Below are 22,432 nucleotides of genomic sequence, written 5' to 3'. Positions count from 1 at the left end.
ACACATTTTTATTATAGTGAGGGTTATATGTATGCTAAACTCACCTTTCAACTCGTAATTTAAATCCGTCACTGTTTCTTTGTATTGTGACGTCAAAACAGAGACCTTGGCGTCGCATCTGTATTCCATTTCCAGTCTTCGCGAAAAAGAAAAATCATCACAGGACATTCGGACAGATGGTCGAAAACACTTCACAGGACCGAATGAATTTTCACCAGTCCAAAACTTTTATCATTAATATTGATAATAATGATGTAGTTCCATGGTGATGCATAATTTTGAAAACAAATCATTATCATAACATTACAGAACTTTATTCTCCTCTTATGTAATTACAAGCTTTCATCCAGTTCAATTATTCAGACATATAGTCTTCAAAATATTCACACACCCCCCCACCACCACCACAACTTGTTTCATATGCTATGCTATCCTCAGTGATGGTTTCTTCCTCAGCTTCTGCCGCCTCCTCCTCCTGTCCTGTTTCAGTATCTAGCACTGTCTGACTTGTGCCTTGCTCAGACTCTGCGTCTTGGACTCTTTCATCCCTTTTCACACGCTTGTAGTTTATCTTTCTCCTTCTTACCGACTGATTCTGAAATAGATACAGACATTAACTTAAAATGAATACATGTTTTGATGTATCAAACGGAATACATGTACAACTTGTGTAAAACAGCTGTAAAATGATTTCGTCTGATAAATGAAAATGATGTAATTCATGAAATTTAATGCTTTCCTGTGAAACATACTCTTTTCAAGGTCCGTCACTGTTGACAACCGCTAGTTTTTACAGCCGTTTTTGAATGTATTTGTAATGTTTTTACTGCGCAAAACTTCTTCAAAGATTATACAGTACTTACAAGTCATAACGGTCATGTTTGTATCCTCCCCTTGATTCAACTGTAACCACGGACGTCCCTCCCTCCACCTCTCGTTGAACAATATCTCTTTTTCTGTGTTTCTCTTATTCTTTAGCTTTCTCTTCATCGTTTCGTCTCTTTTTAACTTTTTTCCTGGTACAGCCCCATCGAAGTATTTTAGGTTCACCATCTTGATGAAAATGGCGGAAATAGAGTACCTAACAATCGTAATCAGCAAAACGTTTGTAGGACTGTATCGCGGTATAAGGTATAGCGTCTAAACGATATAATATGGAAAATAAAATTCGAAACCAAACCAATGCAACCTTCGGACATACGGACCGATCTTGCCAACCAGTACATCGGTCCAAATCGATTTTCGTCGGTTTTGTCCGACGGTTCGGTGCTTTTGGGATAGACTGCATTTCAATATACACAAGAAAACAATTAGACGCAAGTGTAAACCCCCCCCCCCCTCCACAAACCATCATGCCGCCGAATATGGAAGAAATCATGATATAGTTTTGGCCGGACCATACTGACGCATTTAAAAGGCGGATATGTGCGTGGTTTTCACTTGCCTGGATACCGTTGGGATCCGAGTTAGAATAGGTCTTCAGTACCTCTTGCTTGTCGTAAGAGGCGACTAAATGGGATGGTCCTTCGGATGAGACCGCAAAAACCGAGGCCCCGTATCACAGCAGGTGTGGCACGATAAAGATCCCCCTCCTCAAAGACCGTAAGCGCTGAGCATAGGCCTAAATTTTGCAGCCCTTTACCGGTAACGATGACGTCTCCATGTGAGTGGAAAATTCTCAAGATGGACGTTAAACGATATACAATCAATCAAACAATCAGTCACTTGTCTGGACCCCTTTGATATACTTCATGTACTAGTTGTATGAATCTGAAAAATAGTCTTCAATACACAAAGCACTCCTCATCCTTTTTGTGTTCCATATAAATGAAACTAATTGAACCCGAAACAAACGCAGTACAAATTGACAATTCTAATGTTTATTCCTAGGTGGCAGGGGACAGTTTCTTTGGTTTTGAAACATGTGGATAGGGGGTATACACCAAAGTCAGATTATGACAGACTAATGAAAAATCATATTTCCCTTTTATGTCAATACTTGTATTTCATATTAGTGTAGTTAATAAATTATGACCCTAAATTATATGTAATCTATAAATACTGGTGCTGGTGCACAAAACATGCTCTGAGCAGGTTCCCCTTCTTTTCTTTGATTTTCCCTCATTTGGGCTAATCCGCACCACCCCCATACCTTCACAGTACCAAACATGGGGATTTAGACACTGTGCACAATCAAGAACCCTATCAGCCCTTCTCAAAAATCTACCTCTCATCTGGGGCCATCCACCTTCCCTCACAGCTACAGACCTTTTGCTAGACCCTGCATGTTTTCACCGGAATTTCTTCAGCAATTGACCACGTGTCTTAGTTTCGTATTTGCACCCATCTATATGCTAGGAATCATGGTGACACCTACATGTTGTATATCAACATTTTTATTAAGCATTCAGCTACATTTGACATGCATCCTAAAATTATTGTATACATTTTTACACATGTAATATCACTTCAAATATGGGGTATTTCCATTTTTTGAAAAAGTTGACCGGGCCTATAGTGCGAAACTGTCCCCTGCCACCCTAACATTATTTTTATGTCAATACCCTTGATTTATTTCTAGACATACAACTCAAAGGCTAATTTTAACTTCAATCCTCAATTAAATACGCAGTGCATTGATTTTGAAAATAACTTAAAAATATATTCACATCAATCTCGCACAAATGAAAACATAAATTCCACATAAATTCCACAGAAACGCAAACACAGTTAAAAACTGTATCAAATCAGACCGTGCTCTTGCGCGGCTTGTAATTACATGTAGACCTAATGCGACACGCTGCATTGTGTTGGTATATGTAAGATCAAGGAGAGGTGACGTTGCGAGATCTCCGCCATTTCTGATCAGGGACTTCTGGGACTGGGACCAAAAAAATTCTAGACGAATTGTGTGCAGCTTCAGCTTTTTTGCGCTGATGAAAAAGCTGAACAAAATTCTCTTTCTTTGTGTTATTTCTAGTAGTACTGTTTCCAAGCCATCAATAAATCACCGTTTTCACCTTGGATCGAATAGACCATAACTTCATTAATAGTATTCTCTTTAGAGAAGGGTTAATAGTATTCTCTTTAGAGAAATGGACAGGCATAGCCCATATCCACTTCTCTTCGCAAACCTTCATATTTTGATTCTGGATCACGTGTAAATACCGGAACCGGTGACGGTTCACGCTTCGACCGACGTTTCGACTCACATATGGCTGGATTTACTAACAAACACTTTATTTCTACAACTTTAGCATAAATGAATGCAACTGTTATAAGGAAATTAATACCTACTCACTGTTAATCCATTTTTACATGTTCCCTTTCCCGGGGTTGTATGAATGTTAATCTCTATTGGCGGTAGAAAAAACTTGAACATCCGAAGTCGGATAATTTGGAAAAATTAATAAACATGCATTTTGGATCTCGAGAATCTTTTTTGTTTTAATCAAGAAGATTATTCTTGTTTATATTAAGAGGGAAACATGTTTGAATAAATATGAAAAAGCTTTACGAGAAGCAAAATACATGTTTACTATTTCATGTCCCTCAATATTGAATAAGAGTAAGAGTGAGTCTGCATTTCAGCTGGATTGGTGCACTGTGACCTACTTTAGGGCTAAATGTAGGTCAAACAGTTTTCCAGATTTTTTTCGTGATGGATAAAGGTATTGCCCTGAAATAAAGTCACAATCTTTCTCTCAAAGAAATACAGATTCAGTTTGCATTTCAGCTTGATTGATGTACCGTGACCTACTTTAGAGCTAAAAGTAGGTCAAGCAGTTTCCTGGACTTTTTCTCATTATGGATACAGATATTGCACTGAAATTTTGTCATTACTGTGGACATCCGATAAGCGTATGATGTACCGTTTAGAGTACTCTTATTGAATTGAGGCAGGCTAATGATAAATAAGTTGATGTTACAGGGGTTTCAACAGTTTCGTTAAATGTCCGTATTTGCGAATTATATGATCGTTATAACGATCTAGTTTACTAATACAACCTGTCAGTGGGTCAAATGATATCTGGACCAATTGTTAAGCTGTTCTTTACACACTGATTTTGACTACGGATTACTCCGTTTACCTGATCAAGATATAGGGCTTACGGCGGATGTGACCCGTCAACAGGGGATGCTTACTAGGCACCGGATCCCACATCTGGTATGCCCAGGGGTCCGTGTTTGCCCGACTCTTAATTTTGTATTCTTGATAAGAATTATATGATTGATCACTGCTCATTATCTTCACCTTTTCTAAATTCAGGTTGCGACGGCACGTGATTATGATTTTTCGTAATGGGGCGTTTATTATGCTAATTAATAGAGAAATAGGAAAATAGATTTATTGATTTTTAATTCGATCAAAGTAAATTGTATAATTTGCATAAAATGTATAACTTTTATTACTTGATAGAAAATATACATTTAGTCTTTTCATGACATTCAATTTATACGGTATGGGGTCGCTAATGGCATTTTGGTATGCCCTGACCTTAGCTTGTCATTTGCATGATGTAAGATGTCGGAAAAGGGATATGTTGGAGTGATTTGGAAGCCCTGATTACTTTTTCTTCATGTTTTTACCCTCTTTATCTTGAATCCTCCGATATCCTGAAGTTTAATCTTAGTTCCGTAAAGTTCGAGATAAGAAAGCTTGACTGAACATAATTATAGCAATCGAATAACCTTTTTTAAAGGCATGCCTGGATTGCTCTGAAAAGAACTAAAGCTGAAACGGATTTTACCAAATATAAGAAAACTCAAAATTCAAGTTTGATCTTCGGGAAATCCGAGCCAGGAGACTTTCCCATGATATATTACAATATTTACTTTTTATATTAATCGTTCAGTCATTGGCGATCCCTTTTCAACTTGTCATATTCATTGTGATCATTCTCAAACTACCACTTTTGTTTTAGTTAGAAAGGTTTTTAAATGCATTATTAGTATATGATATTTCAAATTAACACCATTTGATGGTATCCCATGGGAATCCGGGTAAGAATAGGTCCTCAGTACCCCTTGCCTGTCGTAAGAGGCGACTAAATGGGGGCGGTCCCTCGGATGACACCGCAAAAACCTAGGCCTAGTGTCACAGCAGGTGTGGCACGATAAGGATCCCTCCCTGCTCAAAGGCTGTAAGCGCCGAGCATGTGCCTAAATTTTGCAGCCCTTCGCCGGCAATGGTGACGTCTCCATATGAGTGAAAGATTCTCGAGCGGGTCGTATATTCAATATTCAACCAACAACTACCATTTGACGGTACGCATATAAGTCGTAACTGAAATCTGGACAGACATTATGTTCTGCCATATTTGATTGTTCCAGGGAATTTAGAACAAATTAAAACACAACTTCACGGAGTAAAATGGAAACATACATGTATGCCAAATTATCTAATATGAGAGTATTCATGTTTCTTAGTTACTGTCATCTTGCCAAGTAAGCCTTTGAAGGCGATAAGAATAGGACGTTGAATGCCATTAATTTTGTATGATAGAACAAACTAAACTAGAGGGGGTAAGAATGATTAGGAAAATAAACTAGCATGAACAAATGTATCATATAGGTAAGTAAGTAAAAGCATATTTTTTCAGATACCAGTGTGTGTTAGATAGTGTTTGAAGCATTGGGAACATACGCCTCCTATTTCCCCCATTGTGTATGGTCGGTCGTCCTGGGTGGAGTCACACTTTACACATAACGACGCACGTGTTTCGGGGGGGGGGGGGGGTATACACTTGCATGTACTCTATTTTATACATCTGTTGAAGAAATATATTGTGACATAGATACTATTTTGCTTGATACGCCCTACATTTTATTTAATGAATAAGGATTTATCAGAGGAAAATTTACCATGAGAGTAAAACAAAAATCACAATATAACTAGCTATTTACACAGGGGTTTCCCCAGGGAATGTTACCACTATTTCCGACAAGATATTACATAATTCCACGTAAGGAAAATCCCTTAGAGGAAAATTCCCGGTGAATACTATTATGTAATAAGTTTCCATGGATACATCCATAGATCAAATTTTTAAAAATCAACAATGTATATTTTATTTGTTGTTCGTGTGGCCATGGGAAGCAAAATGCTCTTTAGTACATCCTTAGGCCAATATATCGCTTCAAGTTCGAATTTACTATATATTAGTATATCTTTTAATAGTAAATTCGAACACAAGCGATTTTTAAAATTGTTTGTGAGTCAATCGTACAAAGTGAGATAACTCTGATTGAATATAATGTAACAAATATTTTTAGTATGGTTCATTTTAGCAAACTGTTAAAAGTGATAAACAGGTATAGAGTACTATCTTTTGTCACAGTGAAATATATATCCAACTGATGAACGTTTTGGTTTGTTTTTGTGAAGCATTAGCTGCAGAACTGTAACTCTCTGAAAAAATATAAAGAGCTACAAATCCACCCCTTATAAAAACAAAAATCTGCGCACGATTAAGATCTGATATCGTTGTATTCTTGTTTTGTTTTTGTCTCACTAATTCAATATCAAAAAATTCATAATCCGAATATACCTTCAAATATTCATTAAAGCCACTATACGACCCAAAAACTCACAGCCTTTTATGATTTCGTTCGTTGACGTAGCCATATGCTGTTAAGTAGCCGTGCAGTCAATTTGAATCCCGGTTGATTTCCATACTTGCACAATAACGTCTAGATGTGAACTAATATATCCACAAATATTTTAGTTAAATATTGTAAATAATATATCATCCCAGTTTGATTAAATAATAATTATTCAAATAGATAAACTCACGGCAATGCGACTTTCATTAGTCTGGTCCGGTCCCCATCCCTGCCACACGAGTGTTAAAGGACACATCCCATGAATTCAAATACAAGTACATGTATATTGTAACGTGTGCGATGTTTACTATTTCCCTCATGATAAATAAACGCAGTTCAGGAAATATAATTTTACTGTTTTTAACACTCTGGTATTAAAAAAGTTGCAGGTTACAAATTCACATTTACTGGTCTTAGTTTGTGAGCAAGTTCAGTAGTGTATCACGGAATCTAGATGGACGAGAGGGGGAGAGTTAAAAGATAGACTGGCACCCAATGAAATAGAATCTAGATGGTAATTTTGGTAATCCTTTTTAATGGTGAACTTAAGACTTTGGTGTTTGAGAGCTGTTACCCAGCTTATTACGTGTGCTGTAACTGCTACTACTCGCTCGCTGCTTGATATCGTTATCGCTCGGTGGTCCCGAATGTTGTATGTCACCGGTATATACACTTTTTTTTTTACGCCGGATACACAAGAAACAGGTGAAGGTAAGGAACGGTGATCAATCCAATATCTCCAATAAAGAATACAAAATTAAGAGTAGGGCATGGACATACTAGAAGTAGGTTTAGGTGCCTAGGAGGAGTAAGCACCCTCAGTCGACCGGTCACACCTTTTGCTTGTCCTATATTTTGATCAGGTAAACGGAGTAATCCGTAGTCAGAAAGTGATTGTGTCTCTATATACCCAATACAAACTATCTTTAATTGAAATTTATCTTTACACGAAAGGTCATCAAATATGGTACGCGACACACTTATGGCATCCCCACATACCAAATATCAAAGGCCTATGTCAAATGACAAACTTTGTATGAGAAACGGAAGAAGAATTCACACTAAAACAATTTGTTCCTCTTCTGGGAAGGGGAGACATAATTCATAACCCGCGTTATTTTTTTTCCTGCAATGCTTGCTACCTTTGTCACCCGATAAAACAACAAAGAAAACATTTTATTGTTTATATCAATATTTTTTAAATATTTTTTTTAAAAAGAATATAAACTAGGTCTAAGTACTGAAATATATAGTTGATCCATTCGTTACTTTAAACGGAACAGCGAATTCACCCATTGACCTTGACGACGCTCCATATTTGATAATGATTATGAGGACAGGTGATGCTAAAAACCAGATCGAACTAGTTTGCAACAAACATGTATTCATTGTCGGAGATGAACGCAATGCCAGTTTCAAAAGAAATAGAAGAGAAGTGATTCAGTAAATGTAAACATATCACAACGACCATTGAATTTGCAAAATACTTTAAACGAGACAGTTGAACCCCTGTTAAATAACTTATTTGTCAGTCGCCTGCCTCGATTTAAAAAATGATCATACACAGAACAGTCTCTCGTGTATCGAATCAGTTGAGAAATACATGAAAGTAAGTATTATCAATGGATAAGACATTGTCACTAAATCTCCCGGGCTTCTGTATGGGAAGGAAAGGTTTTCGGCTAGGTGTGTGGGTGTTTTTATGGCGTTTTGTATGTTGACGGTGCTCGTTTTCGTTCGTTTTGTGTTGGTTCAGTCTGTCCCAGTAGGATCACGATTGAGAACACCACGTGGTTTTGTTTGTGCTTCATGTTTGAATATTTTATTTGGCATAGATCTCGGCGGCAGACTGGCAGCACAGCTTTGTGGCAGACGAGATAGCTTCAGCGTCTCCGTTTTCAGCTTCCTGTTTGTGTGGCGATATTCGTTTGTATTTAAGAGCATGTTCTGTGTATGATAAATTTATAAATCGAGGCAGGCTGTTAATAGATTGGTTGATGTTGTGGGTGTTTCAACGTTTGAGGTCAGCATTTCCCAAATTCTCTGGTCCAAGTGAAAATAACGATTACAGTGATCAATGTCATCAATCCTTTAAAACATACAAAATTAAGAGCAAACAAGGGACCCTAGACACTTTAAAGGTATGAGCTGGTACCTAGGATGAAGACTTTTTATCATTGTACATTCATATAGTACTTTATCTACTCAACCCAATTACCCTAAAGCGCTTTACATGTACAACAAACTAAACGAAAGAACAACAAGAGTACCGCAAACGGTACATAATACGCCCGTGAAAATGCTTACATAGGGTGTTTTCTTAAGGCATTATTTGTAGAACTTTACTTCAGGTCGTATCAGCCATCATCAGGCTGTGACATACATTCTTTGCATTGTATGAATACAATGTAAAGGTAGATGGACAAACCAAGAATTCTGTGTGTAAAACATTTCCCCAAATTTGACGAAGTTCAACAACCTGTAAATATTTAAAACATCAAAGAAAATTAAAAATGGTTGAGAATCAAAATTCTTGTACTATGCACATCTTCAAGTTATTTACAAAGACCCTAGCTTCTAAACTGTAAGAGGAGTTAACAGGACAAACCATGTCCTTTATTTAATACAATATTTCCTCAAAACAGACGTTCAACAACCTGCAATTTTCTCAAAAATCGAAGAAAATCAAAACCCTTGCCACATGCACATCTTCCATAACCATAAAAATACTCTGTGAAATAGAAAAGCCCTCACTTGAAAACTGGAAGAAAAAATAAAAGACAAATCATGTACTCTTTATGTAATAATTCCTCAAAACTGATTAAGTTCAACAACCTGAGTGTAATTTTCTCAAAAGCTGAAGAACATCAAAATCCTTGCCACATGCACATCTTCGATACCCATACATACACTGTAAAACAAGATGGTCCTAACTTGAAAATTGTGGGAAGAGTTGCCGGACAAATTATGTACCCTTCATATAACAATGATTTTCAAATAAAGGGGCAAAACTCCTGCAAGAGCGGTCGAAATGGATCAAAATTGCAACATGATCTAGAGGGATCCACAAAAAAACTACATAGCAACTTTCAACTTGAAATATGTAACAGAGAAATGAAATCAGAAACAGAAAACCCTGGATAGACGGACAGACGTATAGACATCGCTGTACCATAATACGTCTAAAGACGGGCGTATAATAAATACATGGAAAAGGCATGGAATAATATCAAACTAAGGTTTGCATAGCAACTAAGAAAGGCTAATATAAACAATAAATGCAAGTGTAAAAAGATACCTTTTAAGTTTATTAGCTCACCTGAGTAAACTCCGGTAACATTGCAATTGGTCTGCGTCCGTCGTCATGCGTTGTCTGTTAACAACTTCTTCCCAGATACTAATGGGCCAATCTTGACCAAAAATGGATAACGGAAATATTCATATTTAGTGAAGTCATGAAAATATACTTTGTTAAACACCACTCTGATTCCACGCACAAGTACTCTGAAGTTGAAATAAAAAATATGCTAGAGTTCCTCATTAACAATATCTTCGTGGTCTGTGGCGATCAGGTCTTCCAACAGTCTGTTGGAATTCCCATGGGCACGAATTGTGCTCCTTTGTTAGCTGACATGTTTTTATATTCCTATGAAGCAGAATTTATTCAGAAACTTCTACGTGAGAAGAAAAAATATCTTGCTGTGGCCTTCAATTCGACATTTAGATATATCGACGACGTTTTATCTATTAACAATAACTTTCATTCATATGTCGATTCGATATATCCCTGTGAGCTCGAAATAAAAGACACCACATAGTCGTCCACTTCTCATTCATACTTAGATATTTTATTGAAAGTAGATATTAACGGTAGACTAACAACTTAACTTTATGACAAACCAGGATTTCAGCTTTTCCATCGTCAACGTCTCATTTTTAAATCGAAGCAGGTTACCGACACATACGTTGATGGTGCAGGGATTTCAATAGTTTCGTTTAAAGTCAGCATTTCGTAAATTCTATGGTCGTTTTAACGACCTAGTTTGCCAATACAACCTATCATTTGGTCAAATGCTGTCTGACGTGTTTCATACCGATTGTTAGTCCGTTCTTGGCACATTGATTTTAACTACGGATAACTCCGTTTACCTGATCAGGATATAGGGCTTACGGCGGGTGTGACCGGTCGACAGGGGATGTTTACTCCTCCAAGGCACCTGATCCAACCTTTGGTATATCCAAGGGTCCGTGTTTGCCCAAGTCTCTATTTTGTATTGCTTATAGGAGTTATGAGATTGATCACTGTTCGTTATCTTCACCTTTCATCAGTGCTTTCCACTTAGTGACATATTTGCAAATTAGATAATTTTTGTGTAGCAATATCTTATTATTACCTGCATATCCTACGGTAGGTAGAATCGCGGAAAAGTCATATGATATGTCTACGTTTAACAGATCTTTTAAAGCAATACACAACATTTACTCAGATCCAATATGGTATTGATAAGCATTATGTTTTTGAAAAACCCATTTTTTTTTTAATTCATCTTGTGGACGATTGGTATGCATTACTGTTCTGATAATATATTGGTTAAACTGGTATATATTTGAGAATAATGGACGCGGTATTTCTTTGATCTCTGTAAGAACCGTGGTAGAATGCACAGTGTACGTGCCCTTTGTGAATTATAGTGATCACTGTTCTCTGAGAAATGTCATCCTTACTGGGGAATTTAAGTAATCTTTGCTGATGTCATCGTCATTTTTATAGATACTAGTTAGGATCTTTCAATTTCATGCGATGAAATTTGCATTGAAATGATATATTTATAAGTTTGATTCAAAGGCAATGGAAATAGCCCCCTATTCAGTAGATGTACAGTTTTCGTGTAATTTTATTAAACTTAATATTATCTACATGCATAGAGAAGAGTCTCAACAATTAGAGGATTGTCCCATCATTTTATGGGGGACAAGGAGGAGCGACCAGCGAAATTCATCTCTGTCGCCGATATCGTATTTCACATCTTTTATAGGTCATACAACTTTAAAAACACGTTTCACTTTGTCGCATAAAATATTACATTAGAGTTTTACAATTCGAGGGGTTTCAAGCTATGTCGTTGGTAATAAATTTTCTGTTCTCTGAATTTTAAATCCTTGATGTGACACAAATCGTGCACAGCATTATAATGAATATCTTTTAGAGTAACTTTATAGTTTTGGATGTTTGTATCTCCATTACGTTCAGGTCTTAGTTTGGGTGTAGTCGTTTCGTTAGAACCAAGCATTTTCACGGTTACGTGATATTATAATTGCCAGGTATATATGCAATCATCCAACCGATTCTAAAAACCTGAATTTAAATGAAATTAGTGATAAAGGATTTAAAAAACGACCACAACATTAACAAATAATTTAATTTTGAATTATAAATGCGATTTATTGAGATATTGTAACCGAATAATGACCTTTAAAACATTCAATGTCAAATCCTCATTGACATGTTCTATGCGCACTTTATCAGTCATCGAAATTCACGAAGGTCTGTGTTGTGCTATTGATAAAATAGGATGGTTTCAATATCTGTGGTTGTAGGTATGACACCTATAAGTATGCCACATGCATTTGACTACTACATGTACATTTACATGTATGTTTGTATGCGGACATAGAGGAAGCTGTGCACTTTGTTAAAGTATTAATGTTTATTGAACCATTATCGTATGGTTCGGTGCCTTCTTAGTGGAGAGTTGAAAAAAATTACATATGTATAAGAAATATATGAGAGAGAGAGGGGGGGGGGGAGACATTCACTTAGAAAAGAAAACTATATAAATGGAATAAAAACAAATAATACAAATTAGCATTAAAACAAAGTTACAAAAGCTGAGAAAAAACCCAGAATGTCTGCATATTGAATTAAATCACGTAACTCACATGATCAGATGCATGCAACTTTATTTCACACAATATCTTAAATGACGGAAGACCATGTCATATAAAACGAAAGCGGCGACAAACACGTGTACAACTTCTGGTCTCAGACTGAAATAACTGCAGAATGTTACATTTTACACAATTATAAAACAATAGCACATTTTCGAGTTAGTGCCGGAACGCATGTTTATTCTAGATTTTATATAATTAACGTGATCACGTGATTTCAAGGTTTGGTTAGCCTTCGATACTTCCGGTAAAATAGCATCTGTTGGGAAGAAACGAAGGGATCAAAAGCAAGATACTACTGCTCAGGGTGAGGACTCATGGAAGATGGGAAAGTATGGTTATACGAAAAACATTATATTCTATCCCTTTCTGGCACAGACAAAAGATCCAAAAAGCGTGATTAAAGTTGATGAAACAAAAAGATTACGATCCCTCGAAACATCATAGACTTATACTAGGCCTAGTTATAGACTAGACTGTACTCCAAACACTTCATAGATTGAAAGCCTACAAATATTCGTAACATAAAAATGACAGTGGTGATGTTCAAATGTTCATGGTGATAATAAAAAATAGCCACCAATTAGAGTACAAAAATGCTAGCTTTGAAATATCAAGACAATTTGCAAAATGATCAACAACAGAACACTACAAAAACAAAAGGAACTAAACAGCTGTTGGAAAATGAGAAATTACGATAAACAAAAGACAAAAACATGAAAATTCAAATATATGTTGATGATTGGATGACATGATACCACAATGGAAATTATATCTGACATGGTGCGATACTTTTACCATCTATTTTTGCTTAGCAGTAATATAATCTATTTCTAATATATGACAAAAATTGGCACCAAATTTGAAACAACACAAAAACAGGTACAACATCAGACACAATTTGTACTGACTAGTACACCAGCACCCATACATTGTAAGGATTTGACATCTGCCTCGTTACTGGAATGCAGTCTGATTTAATGGCAACTGTTCTGAGCATTTATGACATTTGAATAATCTGAACCCATTTTCTTTCTTGTAAGACTGTACACAGAATCCTGTGTACAAGTCATAAAATACCCCAAGTTTGAATGTCTGGCTGAGAATATTGCGACACTTGTTCCATGTGATGAAATTACTATAATTAATCCCGTTTTCTTAGATGTTAAATCAGTGACGGATTTAGGATTTTCGACGGGGGTGGGGTGGGATTAAAGTAAAGTATTAGCCAAAATACTCAGCCATTTTGAGTGAGAAATCTGAGTTTTTACATGCATTATTTTTGAATTAGTGGCGAAAGGAGGGAGGACTGTTGGACCCCCCCCCCCCTCCCACTCTAAATCTGCCACTGCATCAAAAGTTCTTGTGGTACTTACTGGGCAATTGGTTCGATATTACTGGATCGAATCACATTTTACCAGACCGAAATTATATAGACAAATTAAAACACTTTGTTTAATATAATTTTATTCACGACAATGTTCAAGTGGTATTACCTCTCTAACTTCAGTTCCACTGCAATCTCGCACAACTCTGTACTAACTAAATTAATTTTTCTACAAAAGAAACACGACCCCTCGATCAGAAAAAAAAAATAGAACTTAAGATCTGTCACTTTCCATTAAAAAAATCGATTAAAAAAGTTCTCTCCATCAGTTTGAAACTTGACGTTTTAAAACCGGAACTGCCTAGGGCTAACCAAATCTGACTTTATTTTTCACAGACATTTTGTATACTTTTGTAAAGACACAGTTTCGTGAAATTGTTATGAATACATGTGTACTATTATATCGTCATAACCAGCCTTTATGAAATTTTTATAATACAGTTTAAGGAGAATCGCAGTTTTCTGACGTTGATATATGATTCTGTTAATGTATATCTGGCATATTTTAAAAAGTACGATGACCTATATATTTTGATTAATAATTCATGAGTTTTTTAAACTCTAGTAAATTGAAATTAATACACTTTCGATACTTTTATCAGATGACAATGCAAGTATGGCGTTACCTTAATCAGTATTCAATAGATGTTGAATTGTTATACAAGTAATTTGATATTTTCTCTTAATTCTTTTTCCTCCTTTTTTCCCCTTCTTTTTGATATATGTTGCATAAGAGATTAATAGAATCCTTCATTAGTACGAGTGTGGGATAGGGAAATTCCACCGAGGGGACAAGATTCGCAGTCTAGGACGAGGCTGTGCCGAGTCCTAGACGGCAAATCTTGTTCCAGAGGTGGGATTTCCCTATCCCACACAAGTAAATAATGAAGGATTATTTTTCTCACATTTTACCTACAGTTTACTGCATAGATTTATGAGCTATGAGAAAATTTTAAATTATGAAAATCCTCATTTGAACTTCAATGCAAAAACTAATTAGATTGGCAGAAAGATCATACCCGAAAATGGTTTACACTGTAAGTGTAAACTAAAAAACCCAAGGTTGTCCAACAGAAAGCTATATACATTAAAATTTAAAGATAACAATGCAAAATATTTTTGCTTCACCGTGTAACGTAAATTTTCACCGTGTAACGTAAATCATAGAAAATATATGACGTCACAATCAAATGAAGTCGCAGCAGTGTGAGACAGAAAAATCTCACATGGCTGTCTCACATGGGTAAAGTCGATCTCACACTGGTGATAATGTGAGAAAGTTTTTTCTCACAGTGTGAGATCGACTTTACCCATGTGAGACAGCCATGTGAGATTTTTCTATATCATATACCTAGTAGTGTATCAGCCCTGATACACCTATCTTGGCTAGGGTGAGACAGCTGCAAGTAGGTAGGGCTGTCTCGCCCTAAGGGCCGAGATATCTCTGTCTCGGCCCGTTGTCAAGGGGGCTGTCTCGCCCTCAAATTTCAAATGGCTATTTCTTCTTTAATCTTTTGAAATCTAACATAACTACATGAAAAAATGATGTTAGACACAATTTTTTTCATATATAATACTTTCTTCCACGACAAAATTTAATTTAAGCAGAAAAATTAAATAAAAACGTTTTTGAAAACAGCGCTAAATTGTAGCGAGTATCTAAGCAAAGGGGGGTAACCCAAGTAACAATTGTTTATTTAGAACAATAACACGTTTAACTTCATTTCAAAACAATCAACGTTCTAGGTGACAGAAAACAGTAGGAGGATTATGGAGGGTGATACTGAAGCATTTTCAGAAATCCCCGGTCCTAATGGATATAAAATGTTAATTTACAGCAATTTTGATGTAGAAAACTGTTTTAAAACGATTTCTGAAATCTAAAATCCCGAGGACTTGGCAATAAAACGAGAAAAGTAGAACCATTATCTTCCGACGTATGTCAACGACTTATAGATGCTAAACAGATGGGAAACGGTAAAAAAAAAACTTACTTCAGTATAAGGTAACATTCCTTAAGCAAAGAAATAGCAGCATCAGATCTGTAAACATTCCCGTTCATACGATGACGCCACGTAAACAAAGTTCTACAACTCTTACAAATTCTATGAAATATTGAAAACGGGCGAGTTTGGTAAATCCGAAAAAATAAATAAAAATCAGCAATGGAATAAAGCTACAAAACCCAGACTTTAGCATGTTTCACAATGTCAATAGTACTGGAAACGTAACCATTAAAGTAAACTCTCTGAAGGAATGAAATAGTCAAATATCGTTGTACAGTATACCATGTATTTATGTTTGGGTCAATGACTCCCCCCCCCACCCACCCACCCAATTAAAAAAAAAATGTTTATCAACTTGTTGTGTTTTAGGTATATGATATAAACAATATCACACTCTAATGTTGATCTCGGACCTGGGATTGCCCCTCGAGTGATCTCGGCCCTCGCCCTACGGACTCGGGCCGAGATCAACTCTCGGGGCCAATCCCAGGTCCGAGATCAACATTAGAGTGTGATATTCTATATATTTCTCACATAATCACCAGTGTGAGATTGACTTTACCCATGTGAGACAGCCATGTGAGATTTTTCTGTCTCACACTGCTGCGACGTCATTTGATTGTGACGTCATATATTTTCTATGATTTACGTTACACGGTGAAGATTTACGTTACACGGTGAAGTAAAAATATTTTGCATTGTTATCTTTGAATTTTAATTTATATAGCTTTCTGGCGGACAACCTTAGGTTTTTTAGTTTACACTTACAGTGTAAACCATTTTCGGGTATGCTCTTTCTGCCTATCTAATTAGTTTTTGCATCGAAGTTCAAATGAGGATTTTGATAATTTAGAATTTTCTCAAAGCTCCTAAATTTATACACTAAACTGTAGGTAAAATGTGAGAAAAATAATCCTTCATTATTTACTTGTGTGGGATAGGGAAATTCCACCTCTGGAACAAGATTCGCTGTCTAGGACTCGGCAAAGCCTCGTCCTAGACTGCGAATCTTGTCCCCTCGGTGGAATTTCCCTATCCCACACTCGTACTAAATAAGGATTCTATTAGTCTCACACTGCTGCGACGTCATTTGATTGTGACGTCATTTATTTTCTATGATTTACGTTACACGGTGAAGATTTACGTTACACAGTGAAGTAAAAATATTTTGCATTGTTATCTTTAAATTTTAATGTAGTATTGCTTTCTGGTGGACAACCTTGGGTTTTTTAGTTTACCCTAACAGTGTAAACCATTTTCGGGTATGCTCTTTCTGCCTATCTAATTAGTTTTTGCATCGAAGTTCAAATGAGGATTTTGATAATCTAAAATTTTCTGAAAGCTCCTAATTTTATGCACTAAACTGTAGTTAAAATGTGAGAAAAATAATCCTTCATTATTTACTCATGCGGGATAGGGAAATTCCACCTCAGGAACAAAATTCGCTGTCTAGGACTCGGCAAAGTCTCGTCCAAGACTGCGAATCTTGTCCCCTCGGTGGAATTTCCCTATCTCACACTCGTACTAATGAAGGATTCTATTAATCTTTTATTTCTTAGAGTAATGTTTCTAAAAAAAAAAAAAAAAAGTAGACCGGTTATAGAGAAGGAAATATCTGCATCAGGTATATTACGTATGTTATCAAAATTAAATACAGAGATTGCATACTAGACTGTTTCTTCCCCTCTGTAACACAGGCACTCGCCGTTTTAAATATCTATCATAAAAAAGAATTGTCTTCTGTAAACATAATATTCACAAGGTATATCACGCCGCCATCTTGGTTTCTTTTTTACCAGCTGCATCGCTTGAAAATTTCGGCGAAAAGTTCGATATAATGTTATTATTAGACCCCTACTGTTTAGAAGGAATTCTGTCAAGGTCTTACCTCTCGCATCGTCATGGTGAACTAGAAATAAAGTCCATTTATCAGCTATAATCAACCGTCAAACATCGTCTACTGCTTCTCAAATGCGAAAAATCGCTGAAAGGTGGGTGGAAATTGACATAATTTCGAGATAGCCCTTTTTTCATTGGTCGATAAAATTAAAAATAGTAAATATTATGAATAGCAGTAAATATGTTCTGGAGAGCGAGGTAATGGATCTTGAACACTATTCTATTAGTATATATATATATATATATATATATATATATATATATATATATTTTTTTTTTTTTTTTTTACAACGTTAAACATGATAACTTCACTTATTCATGCATTTGTTGTATTAAAATTAGCGTAGTTGAAAGTAAATGTCATACGTATTATAAGAAAAGTTCACAATATTGAATTAACACACCCGCATACACGTGGGTATACTCTCAAATGTTCACAGTGACATTTATACATCCAAATGTCCTGTCCTGCTTATCTGTAAATTTTCAGTGTTGTCACAATTGGTGACAAAACGTGGGTTGTCCAGAGTCGAAGCAGTTTGGGGGGGGGGGGGGGGGGGGGGGGGGGTCATGAGCATTTCCAATGTTGTTTTGGTATTGCAATAGATTTGCTAAACTTCCCGTGCCAGCCTGTCCCAAAATCACACAATTGTGCCCGAATTTTATTGTTTGTAGGGCTGCAATTACCCTGCATTCAGTGTCACTCTCTTTTCCCTCCGTACAAGCGTCAGGGAGTACATTAGCAAGGGAATTCTCATTTGCATAATTATGTCAACTTCCGTCCATCTTTCAGCGATTTTTCGCATTTGAGAAGCAGTAGACGATATTTGAAGGTTGATTAAAGCCGATAAATGGACTTTATTTCTAGTTCACCATGACGATGCGAGAGGTAAGACCTTGACAGAGTTGCTTCTAAATGGTAGGGGTCTAATTATCACATTATATCGAACTTTTCGCCGAAATTTCCAAGCGATGCAGCTGGTAAAAAAGAAAACCAAGATGGCGGCCTGATATACCTTGTGAATATTATGTTTACAAGAAGACAATTTCTTTTATGATATACAATGTATATTTAAAACGTCGAGTGCCTGTGCTCTGTAATGATATTATTGATAGTATAAATGATTTTTGTCATAAAGTAACGAGTAAAACAGGTCCTCTATCTTTCATATAAAGTCATTAAAAGCTATCGACAAAGATATTATTGAGTTATCTGATTTATAACTAGGTTATGTAGCACACAGATCATCAATATTGTTGTCACAAACATTTAAAGAATTGGAGAAATTCTGTCTATAAAATTGCATCAGACTCTATTGCTGATAGAATAAAAAGATATTTAGACAAAATAATCATTCAAGACCAACAGGTTTCATTCTAGGAACTTTCGTTATTCGTGTACTTTAAAACTTGCAACAATTGGAATACGGTAAATACACTTGTAAGTTAATTACCGGGGTGGTTTTTTTTGGGGGGGGGGGGTAATTTTTTATTTTATTTTATTTTTACTTATTGTTATTTATTTATTTATTTTTGCCTTTTTTGAATGAAAAAATAAAATAAAAAGGGAGAGGCTGTTTCTCCCATAACACTCTATAGATTTCAGAAGACATTTATGTTGTATCAGACGTAAACGAGTATTTCCTTCCCTGAATTCACACAGTCTAGAAACTTATTATCTTAAGCTTGTGCATGTTTGTAAAATGAACCTAAAAATTAGGGTCGGACCTTTCTCATTAACGTTCAAATTTCCACGCGCGTGCCCCCCCCCCCCCCTCACTTTCCGCACCTTTGACAAAACCATACATTTTCTAACGCGTCACCATACACCACGACGATATAGGTTTGAATTTACACAAATAATCAAATATTCGTCCCTGAGTGATTTCCTAGCAACGATTTTATTTCTTTACAACTTAACGTAACATATGGATGCCATTGGGGATTTTGTTTTTATTCTTTTTCACGATGATTCATTTTGTGTATAGTCTAGCAAGTGTTAAAAACATCCTGCTCCTTGCCTGGCACAAAAAAAGTGATATGAATTTAAAAGACTTTCGACGCACGGATGTAACATTTCGAAATGTAAAAATGTAATTCGTAAACAGGAGTGACAAGCGCAATTTACTTGTATTTGTAAATATCTAGATTATTCATAAGACCGGTGCAATGGTATGTTATGCTAAATACTGTAAAACAAGAGAATTTGTATTTCACACCCCTCCCCGCTAGAGTTGAACAGCTGACACCCTTCCCCACCAGTCATAAAACCAAAGTCTTATTCGAATGTTATAGCCATCAGTGACGGACACACAGTCAGAGAAAAAAAGAAACGGTCCAAAACAGACAAATGGTTAAAGAGACAGACAGTCGGACAGACAAACGGTCAGCGAACAGACAGACAGATAGACAGACAAACGATCAGAAAAACTGACCAACAACGAATTAGCAAATCAAATTTATCCAAACTTCCCTCTAATAAGTATAATATAAGTAAGATCCGTAATGCCCAGTATATCTGCTCTAGATACCCAGCAGATCACATTTAAACAACCGTATATGGACTGGTTTGATATAAACTAATTGGCTCAAGAAGAAAACAAAATAATCACCTGGTTCAAGTTCATGTATTCGCTCCAATCCTGAAACTATGCCATTCATTAAAAGGTGACTGACTGGTTATAAAAAGCTGACTGACTGGCAGAACTCCGTCATTTAGTACTGTTTCAGTGACTGACTGGCAGAACTCCGTCATTTAGTACTGTTTCAGACCTTTTAGTCAACTGAATGTCAAGGTTTCATCCTGTGCTACATCTCCAGGTTTTAAAAAATTTTGCAAGAAGAAACATTGGATAGCTTGACATTTCCAGAAGATACACCGTGTAATGTTTAATCTGTAGCTGTTTGTAATCAAAGTTATTTTTAGGTATCGTAATATTGTACGAACTTGGGGAAAGCAAAACCTCAACCGTGCTAAAATTAGATTTGACCATCAACCTCATTTGTCCTCCAAAGTCACGAAAGAGGGACGCCCATTTCAGATGCTAAATTATTCCACTCCGCATAGACACTGTTAGACTGTGTTAGACCTGCGCTATGTAGGAGGTTCTGTGGTGTAACTATCTAATTTTGATACTATTAGTAAAAAGGAAGATGTTATTTAATTGTTACGTACGTAAAGCAATTTGCGAAATTGGAAAACATTATTAATTTGAGTTTGCTTATCTACAAATCCTACAGACTGGGTGAAAATTGCATGTCATGATTATTTTGCTGATGGTTTACCGGTGTTTACTTGTGTAAAATCGATCAACACTTTTGTTTGTCTATCTAATTTTCTTTTTTCATATGTATGACCCATATACATGCATATTACAATACTTATCCACCCTTGCTACGAGCAGTGCTGATGTTTGACACGTACAACAGGGCCTTGAAAGGTAATTGCACAAAGCAACCCCGCTTCAAATTAATCACTTGATCACTGATGCGTCAAAGTGAAATATTTTGTATGGAGCATGTAAAAGACCTCTAGAACTAAAAGAATATACAATGACCTCACAGTAGATCATATCATGAGTGTCTTCAGATTAGGTAATATACCCGTTCCCTTCTCCGTCCGTAGATTTGAAGTTAAGTGCTAATGACCTCAGAAATATTTTAACGGGTTGTTTTTTTAATTCAAAAAATGTGAACATTTAAAACTCTGCGTAGAAACTTTAGTGCACCAACTGATATCGCCTTTCAAATCTGCGTTCATTCATATCCCAATTGAATAAAGTTGGGTTTTTTTTCTTTTCATACAAAGAGGTGAACTATATATATATTGATATAATGTAAAATACGATGAAAATACTAAATCAATATTAAGCCCTCACGTGAGATTCGACGGTCAATTTGTGTAAAACGTGTACGTAATCTAATATTATAAAAGTGTGAAAATGAAGCCGGAGTATATTAAAACTATTCATAGGTTCCTATTGATGCCCAGTCATTATTTTTGTGCTGGATAATACTTGGGTAGATGAAAATCAGGTAACAAATAATTTCAACCACTATTACCTCCACACAAAGTCAATTTATATAAACATATACTGTCCAAGTCCATGACTAGCAGTTCTAGTTTGGCCAGTGCTGTGATAATTAGGACACTGCAGAAATGAGCATCTGTATAACAATATAAAACACGGCCATGCCCATGGCATATTCCCTTCAGGTAATATGAGCAATAGTATGACGATCCCATTTCGAGAATTTAATTTATGCTCAGGACCTTAACAGATAGGGTTCGTTATCGTGTCCACGCCTGTTGCGACATGGGGCCAATGTTTTGAAGGTAATATCTGAAAGATCTGGGACTCTCCTAAATGCTGAGTGTTTGGCGGAGACGTAATCGTTACCTGTTTTTGCGTCGTAGGTTTGACGCAACCATACAGCTGAGCCAAAGCGAAGTGTTGATAAAGATGTTGATGAAAGGTGAAGATAACGAACAGTGATCAATCTCATAACTCCTATAAGCAATAAAAATAAATAGTTGGGCAAACACGGACCCCTGGACACACCAGAGGTGGGACCAGGTGCCTAG

At 36.2% G+C, this 22,432-nt stretch overlaps 1 long non-coding RNA gene across 1 annotated transcript; it reads right to left on the bottom strand.

The window, feature by feature from the left end:
* Window positions 1–287: 287 nt before the first annotated feature.
* Window positions 288–20,759, bottom strand: LOC130046932 (uncharacterized). The gene is made up of 3 exons (XR_008796004.1): window positions 20,460–20,759; window positions 864–10,016; window positions 288–595 (listed from the first exon to the last, which is right to left on the bottom strand). It is a non-coding gene; the product is annotated as an uncharacterized LOC130046932 (long non-coding RNA).
* Window positions 20,760–22,432: the final 1,673 nt, after the last annotated feature.

Source organism: Ostrea edulis, chromosome 6 (genome assembly GCF_947568905.1).
Source record: "Ostrea edulis chromosome 6, xbOstEdul1.1, whole genome shotgun sequence".
Classification (NCBI taxonomy): Eukaryota; Metazoa; Mollusca; class Bivalvia; order Ostreida; family Ostreidae; genus Ostrea; species Ostrea edulis.
Note: the sequence above shows the minus strand (reverse complement) of the source record. Positions and strands in the feature narration are given on the sequence as shown.